This window comes from Cucumis melo, chromosome 8 (assembly GCF_025177605.1).
Source record: "Cucumis melo cultivar AY chromosome 8, USDA_Cmelo_AY_1.0, whole genome shotgun sequence".
NCBI lineage: Eukaryota > Viridiplantae > Streptophyta > Magnoliopsida > Cucurbitales > Cucurbitaceae > Cucumis > Cucumis melo.
This window is the reverse complement of record NC_066864.1, coordinates 22409123-22420718: the sequence shown is the minus strand read 5'-3', so window position 1 is coordinate 22420718 and position 11596 is coordinate 22409123. Positions and strand designations below refer to the sequence as shown.

General features: G+C 33.0%; 1 long non-coding RNA gene across 1 annotated transcript; it reads right to left on the bottom strand.

The window, feature by feature from the left end:
- Positions 1–8130: 8130 nt before the first annotated feature.
- On the bottom strand, positions 8131–11205 carry LOC103486061 (uncharacterized). The gene is made up of 2 exons (XR_536985.2): positions 10980–11205; positions 8131–8677 (listed from the first exon to the last, which is right to left on the bottom strand). It is a non-coding gene; the product is annotated as an uncharacterized LOC103486061 (long non-coding RNA).
- Between the last annotated feature and the right edge of the window lie 391 nt (positions 11206–11596).

Genomic DNA, 11596 nt, shown 5'->3' with positions numbered 1-11596 from the left:
TATGAGTTGTCTTCGAGAGGCACACGCTAATGTCATAGGCGTGCGGTATGGCCACTCGTGGGCTGTCTTGGGGCTCTTCCATGCCCATCCTGAAGGAGCCGTGGGCACATAACGATGCAAATTTGGGGATGATTTTGGTGTCGTTTCACGGGACATCTTTGATTAGTTGGGGAATGCTCGATGGTTTAGTAAGATCGATCTGTGGTCCGAATATTACGAATTAAAATTCAAGGAAGGGGATGAGGCAAAGATAGTGTGTGTGACCAGGTACGGTGCTTATGAATTTCTACTTATGCCTTTTATCCTAACCAATGCACCAGCCACATTTTGCACGCTTATGAACAAGCTTTTCCAGCAATTTCTAGATCAGTTTGTTGTGGTGTATCTGGATGACATTGTTGTTTATAGCCGAACTTTGGAAGAACACTTCCACCATTTAAAACAAGTCTTCCAAGTACTCCACGACAATTAACTATTCATTAAGCTGAAGAAATGCTCGTTTGCCAAACAAGAGATCGAATTCCTTGGCCATTGGATTAAAGAAGGCAAATTAATGATGGACGAGACTAAGGTACCTGCTATTCAAGGATGGAAGGCCCCAACCAAGGTACCCGAATTACGATCTTTCCTAGGGTTCGTGAATTACTATCGAAGATTTATCAAGGGATACTCTAACATTGCTGCCTATCTCACAAACTTACTAAAGAAGAGCCAGTCATGGGATTGGACAGAAGAATACCAGCAAGTATTCAACAGATTAAAACAGGTTGTCTTAGAAGAACCCCTGATGGTATTGGCGGATCATACCAAACCATTTGAAGTACACACAGATGCCTCAGATTTTGCAATTGGGGGAGTCTCAATGCAAGGAGGCTATCCTATAGCGTATGAGAGTCGTAAGCTCAACGACACGGAATAATACTACACCATCCAGGAAAAAGAGATGACCGCTATTGTGCACTGCTTAAGGACCTAGAGACACTAACCTACTGGGCAGTATGTTTATGGTCATGACCAACAACATTGCCACGAGCTATTTCCAAACGCAGAAGAAGCTGACACCAAAGCATTATCTGAGAGTAAACGCTAGACAAAGAGAGTAAACACTTTGTTGGAGCATTATCTGAGGCATTATGTCAGTGTACACCAAAAAGATTGGGCAATCCTCCTAGACGTTGCCCAGTTCTCATATAATCTTCAACAAAGTGAGTTTACAGGCAATAGTCCCTTTGAAATAATAATGAACCAATAACCCAACATGGCAAGCACCCTGATTGCCTCATACAAAGGGCCGAACCCTTCTTTATACAAGTTTGCAAAAAAAATGGTACAATGAACGCAATGTATCCAAGGCATGTCTTGAGAAAACGACTTGAAGAATGAAGAAGTGGGTCGATAAAAGAAGAAGGTCGAAGGAATATAAGGCTGGAGAAAAGGTTTTGGTAAGACTCTTACCAAACCAATTTAAGTACCTACGGACGGTTCACAAGGGACTAGTTCAAAGATACGAAGGCCCATTCTCAATCTTAGAGAGAGTGGGTAAGGCGGCATATAGATTGGAACTACCTTCAAAGCTAAAGAGCCACAATGTCTTCCATGTGAGTATGCTAAAGCCCTTTCCCGAAGACATAGGGGATCTAAGTGTAACTGAAACCACTAATGCACCCAGAGGTGTAGTAACCAAATTTGACAAGAAAATTAAAGAAATTTTGGCCGAGAGGAAAATAAGAAAGAGAGTAGTTCCTAACTACATTGAGTACTTGATCGTGTGGGAAGGTTTGCCAGAGACGAAAGCTAGTTGGGAAGGAAAAGACACACTCTGGCAATTCTAGGAAGAAATTAGAAAATTCAAAGAAGGCACAATAGGAATGTTGCGAAATTGAATGGGGGAGGGTGTCACGCCAAAAAATAGACCCACAAAATTTTTTGAAATTAAGGCTCTTTAACATTGCTCAAGAGGAGCCAAGCGAGTCTTACACAGTTTAAAGACCCAAGGAAATAAGGCAAAGACACACCAAGATCGTGACATGACCATTATAGCCCACGGATGCACAACCCAGGCCAAGCGCGCACGGTCCTAGCATGGCACGAGCGCGCGTGCACGAGTGACACAGGAAAGCATGCACGACATTCGCGCACGTACGAACGGGAGATAGGCAAACGCGCACGGTACTCGCGAGTGCAACGAACAATATGTATGACAAACGCACACGCTTGGAAGACCTGAGATGCCTCTAGAAATTTGTAGAAGCTACGATAACGGACGACAAGCTCGATGATGAGCAGGACACGTCCACACCTAACAAACGTTACGGGAAGTCTTGCCCATGTCCCAAGCCCCTCCAGACGCACCTAGAAGCCTCTAAACCCTTCCATGACAGTCAAGAAGGCTCCTATGTCAGTCATGGTCTGTCATGAAAACACGAGAAGTGTCTAAATGAATTTTGTCGACCTTTTACGTCGGTTAAGGGGTCCAATGTCGGTCATATACTTGTATAAATACCTCTAAAGGGTCCCATTTGTAACCATCTTGGGAATTCTCAATAAAGCACTTGTATTCTCATTTCTCTCAAACTCTCACAATACTTTGCCTACTTTTTATCTTCTCTCAAGCCTTTTTCACTTCTAACAAGTCTTCAAAACCTCTTAAGGCTTACATTGGTGCTTCTCCACACATTTGTGTCGCACATTCGTTGAGTGAGAAAAATAACCATGTGACATGAAGCTGGAAATTTCTAGGAAGAGTATGAATTATGATTTTTTTTTGTTAAGTAGAATTCATGACCGCCATAGTTTGTATGTCATCTTAAATTATTATAGAAAGACAAGACTATCAAGGTTATGATGTTTGGTTTTGAATTGTTTAACAAATAAAGAGGAAATAAGTCAGGTTTACGAGCGAGGGAATCAACTAGGCAGTGAGTGGCACTTTGTTTCTAAAAGTCATTTATTAAGCATGATTTCAAGCTACATAGGCAATAGCTTGTGAGTGAAAAATAAATTTATTAAAGTGATTTCAAAGCATATTCTTGAGCTATTATTTATGTATGATTTGAATTAAATGTTTAATTTGTTTTATGAATGATTTCCAAAGCATGTGATTTCATTGAAGTATTTATTCAACTATGTTTTTTTATCGATAAATGTTTAAGGTTTATTTAAGCAATGAGTTTATCAAGGTATTATTGTTTTTCAAGGTTGTGTCATGCAAAAGAATTCTTAAAGCGTTTAAAGCATATGATTTCATAAATGTTTTCTTAGATCCAAGATGTCTCAAACGCGCCAAGGAATTTGAGGTAAGGACACTTACCTCCAAGCTTGGAGCTAAGGATGCCTACCTCACAGGAACAGAGATTGGGGATGCCCATCTTTGAAATTTGGAGTGGGTATTGAGTAGCCTCTACCTTCTCCCAGGAGTAGATACTTGGGATTCGAGCATGAAAACACAAGGATTTATGTTACTGTTTCCTAAATGCTTACTAGCTTACCAAGTTAAAGCATTCATGTTATTGTTTATGTTTATTATTTATAAGGTTCATGAAATAATGTTCTATTGCTAACTATTTCCTAAGGTCAGAGTTTTATGCTAAATTGCTTATAAAATCATGTTTTATAAAATTGTCATTCACTAAGTCTTTTGGCTCAACCTTTCAAAATGTTTTCCTTCTTTTCAGGTACAAATTGTGTAGCTCGGAATGCTAGGCTTACTATTATCGGGCCAATCAGAATTTAATTGTTAATGAGACTTGTTACAGGATAATGGGTTACTTTGCTAGAATTACAAATTATGGGGAATTTTATGGTTTTCATGAAAATAGAGATTGTTAAATATTTTATGTGAGATTATTTTGTTTATAAATGTCGTTTTACTAAATGGGTCGCATCTCAGTTTTGGTTAATGTTACTGTTTTTTACTTTTGTTTGCAAATTGTTTAAGGTTAGAAGTTAATAGTCAGCTAGTGTCGTTAAAAAAGGGAACGATGTCTGTTGATTTCATATTGTCTCTCGGGTTGAGAGTAGGTGATCCAAGAGGGGTGTGTCAATTTTAAATAGTTTTCAAAAGAATTTAAATAAAAATGGTTTAATGGCTAAAGTAGATAATCAATTATAATTAATGTGAAAGTACACCTTTTAATTATACATCAACAAAGTTAAATTAATTTGATCGAATTTTGAAATTTCATATTTATTATTTTGAGTTTATTTAATTCTTATAAGTATGATTAATTGATTTCTTTCATGATTTAATGGCTAAAATGGGTAACCAATTATAATTAACTCAAATACGGAGTACACACATTTATAATTATAGACTAAAACTAAGTTGATTTTATCCACCATAAATAGACTTAATTGATTATAACTATAATTATTCAAGAAAGTGCATCAAGATTAAAATAACTTAAAATAGTAAATATGACATGAAACGTGTCAAAACAAAAAGAAAGTAAATGATTTTGAAATTCCAAATGAGTAAAAAAGAAAAAAAAAAGAAAAAAAAGGTCATTGAATAATAAATAATAAATAAATTATAGAATATAAAGAAATTATAAAAGAAAAAAATAGAGAGAAGAAGTCAAATGGTTTGGAAAAAAGTTTAAAAAAAAACACTAAAACTAAAGAAAAGAAAACTAAAAAAAATGATTAAAACAAAAAACTAAACAAAACAAAATAAAAGAAAACAAAAGAGAGAGTGTTTCTCTCCTTAAAAAATAGAAAAAAGAAAAAAATAGAGAGTGCGTTACTTCACTCTACTACAAAAAACACAAGCCTGTTACCTAATTTGTTTTAAGGAATGTTGTAGTGAGTAGCCTTTTAAGAATATGATATATGAAGTTGTTCTATTCTCTCCACATATTGAATGCGAGATGGGCATACGATTTGGTTATTGTGCCTCTAATCCGTTTATAAATAATTTCATTGGTTTGTCAGTTAAAGGTTGTCATATCTCTGTAACTTGCAATTTGAGGAGACATGGTTATGCGATAAAAGGTGCTAACTATGCCTCTAGGTGAGGATTATATTATAAAAAGTGTACATCCTATCCATGTGTTGTTACTTCTAATGAGTCTGAGTTTAATACAAGTTTTCCTCTTGTTTGCCCTGTAAGCGAAGCAAGAAATTTCCTGGGTAAGTCAAGACCGAACACAGATAATTTCTTATCAATCTTAGTTATAACTCGTACTTTTAATTTCAAGTGGTATAATTCTATAAAGTATAAATGTAAATGTATTCTAATCTTATTATTTACACTAGAGATTCTATAGGAGGTGGGATGAAATGGAATGATTATGGAATGTGAACTAACTTGCATTAAAGAAAGATGTAGGAAAGTCTACGCGTTGTAGACGATACAAGCAATGTGTGATGCATTGATGTGATATAGATCGTTTAACCATCTTCTAATTAAGGCAGGCAACCTTTTGACGCCTAAACATAACACTTGTCCTCCTTTTGGGACACAAATGATGAAGATAAGCCACACGATATACATCTAGGTTTCCTTACTTATAAGCATCACATTTTCTCTCTAATTAACGAGAGTAAACTCTTGATGCCTAAACGACACACTTGTTCTCCTTTCGGGTCACAAATGTAACGCCCCAAAAATTAAGATAATTTTGGAGTTAATTATCTTAATTTTGTTTAATTAGATTTAATTTATTGGACGTTATTTTGAATTCATTTATTGAGAATTATTTGATTTACGTGGGAATTAAAATTAATTAAATATTTGTTGGATGAATATTTAATTAATTAGAGGTTTTGGCATGTAGTGTTTGTTGAGATTTTGTTTAAATGGTAGGTTAAGAGGATTAAGTAAAGTTGTGGATTTTTAGTGTTATTGAAGTTGAATTTAATTAAATAATTATGAATGTTATTTAATTAAATTGTGTGGTGGAAAGTTTGTTGGAGATTTAATAATTATATGTATATGTGGAAATATATATAATCATTATATTAAAGAAAAAGATAATTATATTTGTTGAAATATAATTATTTAAGGAAAAGATAAATAATAATTAATTATTGGAAGATAATTAATTATTTTTGGAGAAAGATAAATAATAATTAATTATTTCGAAGAAAGATAAATAATAATTATTATTGTTGAAGATAATTAATTATTCTGGAGAAAGATAAATAATAATTAATTATTGTAGAAGATAATTAATTATTTTGGAGAAAGATAAGTAATAATTAATTATTGTGGAAGATAATTAATTATTCTGCAGAAAGATAAATATTGATTATTGAGTGGAGTTGTTATGGTTAGGTTAAAATAATTCATGTTGGAAGTTATAAGTGATTTATTGGAAAAGATTTGATTGGTTAAATTAATTGAGAGTTTTAGTTAATTTGAGATTTTGGAGGGAAAAGTTGTTTTTGGTGGAATTGGATTTAATTTAGTATATATATATATATATATATATATATATAATTAATAATTTGGAAAAGTGAAGTTAATTATATGATGAAATATAATTATATTTGTTTGGAAAAGAAGATAACCCAAGAGAGATGGTTGATTTGATTGAACGAAAAAGATATATATTTATTTATAAGAGAGAATGATGGTTTAAATAAATATATATGTTTATTGTAGATTTTGTTGAGAGAAAAATAATAATAATAAACAAGTATTATTATTATTATTATTAATGGTTATAAATGTCTAAGATTTTGTACATTTAAGGCATTTATTTAGGAAAGATAATGGAAATAAAAATATATGTATATATTTGGTAAAAGGAAAAGGAAGATAAGTAAAAGAAAAAGATAATGGAAATAAAAATAATAAACAAATATATTATATATATATAATATCCTAAAAGGAAAAAGAAATAATAATAATAAATATTATTGTTATTATTTGGGTCTATAAATAGCATTGAAATGATTAAGTTAGAAAGTAAAGAAAAGAGAAAAAAATTCTTCATTTTCTTCTCTAAGATAACCTTCTGTCGCTACCGCCTCACCGTTTGTAGTTAAGATTGGTATCTTTGGAAAGCTTGAAGATTCAAAGTGATGAATTTTTCCATCAAGGATAAGAAGATTTTTCAACCCCCATCCGAGTAACCTTGGTAAGCCAAGGAAATTAAATTAATATTTTGGATCTTTTTGGAAGTTTTTAAAGGTTCAATTGACTAATTTTTTTATATTTAAATCTTAGATTTTTCCCAATCAAGGTTGAATTGGTTTCAACCCAATTTCATTAATTAAGATACTGAGTTTTCCTTTTATGATTAGGATCAAGTTAATTGTAGAATTTTTACAGTCAGCTAGGGAGTACTTTGTTTGACTAAAATCTCCAGGTAAGAGATTCTCCTACTAGACCTTCGAACTGAATTTGAGAGACTGCATGTAACTATGATTATGCATTGATGGTAGCTAAAATGCATAACTTGATGCTATTGATAATGATTGTCATTATATTGATGTTGATGTTGATGATGATGACTGATGTTATGTTATGACTAGTAGTATGTTGATGATGATGACTAGTAGTATGTTGAAGATGATAAATGAATTCAAAATAACGCCCAATAAATTAAATCTAATTAAACAAAATTAAGATAATTAACTCCAAAATTATCTTAATTTTTGGGGCGTTACAATCTTCCCTCCTTTAAGAAACTTTCGTCCTTGAAAGTTCTAATCTTTGAACAACTTGGGATTCCGGGCTCTCATGTTTTAATTAATAACAATTTCTACCAAACTCCATAATCTTTAATTTAATAAACACACCCATGTATATATATTTAATTAATTCAACACAAAACAACCGAATACATTCCTTAACTTCCAATTCCACTTAATGTAATACCCATACTAAATTCCTTAAACTTATGAGATGTTACAACAAATGATGGAGGCAAAATGCCAAAATGAAGTTTGTTTCTAAACTTCTTTCTGCGCATTTTTAGAGAGGTCTTTGCAACTTATACTCTTGAGTAGCTGGCGACTAGTGCTTAATTCATTCTCTCAAAGAGCATCAAGCGTTGGAATTAAGCTCAGGCTAAACACATTGAGATTTATAATTAAAGAACCCTTATCAAGTACATAACACAAACTTACTACTTATAACAATTCAACAAGATGAATAGTAAAGAGATGAGAGAATGACAATGAATAAATATACATTGCATTGATTAATGTAGGCCTCTTGGTTATGAGAATAATAACAGTCAAATAATACGTTAAAAAATACAAAATGGAAAGTCAAGAAGGATGTCGAGCCGCAAAATGCATTATTATGCATTCCTTGGCTCTTTTATAAGTTAGGGGAATGGTTTGTGAGCTTATCTCTCTAAGCCCTCAATCAGAAGTTGATAGGAGAAGAGGTGAAGGTGGGGAATTTCTACGGAAGGGAAGGGTTATAACACTTCCCTTCTATTTGCGCTCGAAAGAGAGTTTTTATATGGTGAAGTTGGAGATATTTATAGGCATATTTGGGCAACAAAATAATCATTCCCTGCTACATGTTGCCCTTATCTTATGCAGTTGTCAATGCAAAAAGTAATCATTTCATGTCACATCAACTTCAACTACCACTTTTGTCTTGTTGCGAATCATCGCCAAAAGGCCTCATGATTTGGATTGCTAAGCAGCTTCTTATCGCAAAGTCCTTGAATGCATTCTTTTGTGATTCACTTCATTTCTTCTTTTCATCATCCTGTGTCAAAAAATAATTAAAAACATAATTAATCAGGTATGATGACTTATGTAAGTTACATTCTCTTAACTTTATAAATTTGCAACAAAAGATACGTGATTTGGTCTTTTATCTTACGTTTTGACTTCATTGTTTTACCTAAAATGCCATAATAACTTGTCTTTCTATAAGTTATCAATATAGCAGATATAACACATTGTTTTAAAATTTTGCAAAGTTCTCACTTTTTAAAATACTCTTCATCTTAAATTTTTTATTATTCCCAAACTACCCTTCAATAACTTATATATTTTTCCATTTTTAATGCCATAATCATCCCTTATTTCATCTCCCACTTTTTAAGGCCCTAATCATTATTTTTCTTATAGGAAAAACAATTTGTTTCTTCAATAACGTATGTATTTCTTCTCTCCTTTTTAAAGCCCTAATCATCTTTTCTTATACAGGGAAAACGATTTATTCTTCCTTGTTCTGCTTCATCGATAGATTACAATTGGTGCCAGAAATTGGTAAGAGAGTTTTCATCATCGTTTTTTCCCTTCTTTTTTTTTGCAAATCACTCATGTGAAGATTTTTTAAGTTTTGTTTTGTTTATTGGTTTTGTAGTGGGTGTACTGCTATTATGCATCCATAGATTCTTCTCTTTTATATTGTATTAATCTTGATTTTAGGATTTCAATGTTACATTAATTGTAATATGAAATGTAACGGTTGTTGATTGGAGTAATTTAATTGACTTTATATTCAAGTGTAATATGAATTTCGAAAAAACAAATGCAAATTCATGTTTGGGAGGTCAAAATTAATCAAGATGGACAAAATGATAAAAAAATCAAAACGTTGACTTTTGACTTTACCTTAGTTGGTCAAATGACCATATTGTCTTTGGACTAAAGTTCGTAGGAAAATCCAACATTTTGTTGATCCCACTAACACTTAGTGGGACACGTGTTTACATGTGATGTAAACAACAGGTCCAATAAGATTAAGTGTTCTTTCATGCATTTTGCATGTAATGATTTTATAAAATTTGTTTGAAAATTCTTTTTGAAAGTTTTTGGAAAAATCTTAAGAAATTATTCATTTTTTTAAATTTTCTCACTTCTCTCACTTAACCAAATTGTTGGTTTCCTCTTCCTTTTTCCATCCTTCTCTCATTATTTCCTTCACTTAACGAGTCCCACAACCCGGTTCTAAGTTTGGAGAATAGTGGGTCAACACTAATGGTGGCCCCAGGTTCGTAATCATGAGGAGATTTCGAGGATTGGGAAGCTACGAAGGTAAGATTTTCTTCAACCCTAATTCATTTTTATTTGGATAGAATTAAGCATGTTAATCACTAAATAATTTAGTTGCATTTAGAGTAAATTTCGACCTATACTTTCGCTACACATGTCTCGTTTTTCCATCAATATTGTCTTGTACTAAACTCATAAACTCGTTCCTCCTAGCATCATAAAATGCACGAGGATAAAACTTATTTTGAAATGCTTTTCTAAACTCCTCCCATGAGACAAAACCTATTCCTCCAACTCTTACCTCATGAAGAGTCCACTAGTCTTCAGCATTGTCTTACAATAGAAATGTTGCTAACTTTACTTTTCTTTCTTCCCTGCACTCCACCACCCCAAAACATTTTTCGATCAAACTCAACCACTTCTCCGCGTCAACTAGGCTTGTTGTTCCTTCAAAAGTCGTTGCTCCCAACGCCTTTAGTCTTTTAATGCAAAACTTCTTTTCCGATTCCCTCGTTAGTCCATCTATCAATCTCTGTGCAACTCTATCATACAAGTTCTCTTCCGTGGAGCAACGACTAGAAGTGGAGGTCCCCCATCAGATTTTCTCCTTTTCTCCATTTGGACATTGCTCCAATTCCTTCCAGTAACTTATTTTTTTTTCAATTTATTTTCCTTTTGTTTTCTCTATCCATGGCTGTTGCTGTATGTATGTAATATATCTGGTGTTTAATTGTTGCTGTATGGATGTGGTGAGGTATAATTAGATCTTAGTTTGATTTTGTTTTCTTAATTTAGGCAATGTGATGCGCATTTTCCTATGATTTATGCATTTATTGTTTGGTTTTTTTTTTTTTTTTTTTGGCAATTTTATCTCCAAATTGATTGAGATATGGGATCTTATAACTTCTAGTTTAGTGAGTAAATTTTATCTTCAAGTTGATTGAGATTTGGGATCTTATACCTTCTGGTTTAGTGAGTGAATTTTATCTCCAAATTGAGTGGGTGGTTTTCGATTGTGTTTTGAGATCTTGAAAAAAGAATATGAGGATAGAGAAAATAATTACAGATTGTGCTTCTTCTTGTGGAGTCATCGATTGATTAGGACAATACGTGTGATTTGGCCTCTTTGCCTATCTCCAAAACAACTCAAATTACATGAATGCCATACTCCTTTTGCCTAACTCCAGAATAGTATGCCATACTCCTTGGCAACCTCCTCCTACAAAACACCATAAATCAAAATGGGAAAAGCAAAAAAATAATAAGAAGAAAAAGAAACAAAATTTTAGTAAATAAAGAAAGTGCTGCCACTTATTTTCATGACACCCAATTCATCATAATTGATGGAATAAATAATTCAGACGCTATTCTGATAGCCTCAGAAGAAGTCCTTTCAACAGGGAGGGGGTAGATGGTTGGATCAAGTTGATAGAACTCTTGGTATTGTAAGGTTGGATGAAGGCAAAGATAGATTAATTTGGCCTTTGAAGGTGGGGGAGTAATTTTTCAACAGCCAATTAGTGTCATTTGAACAAGTTCAAATGCTCCAACAAAGCAAGGGAGGATATTTTTGTGTATGCATTATGGCTCATAGAGGCTTAAATATGTCGAAGATACTACAAAGAAAGGGTAAAAAGTGGCTTCTCTTGCCTTTAGCTTGTATCTTTCATCCTTTCTTCTC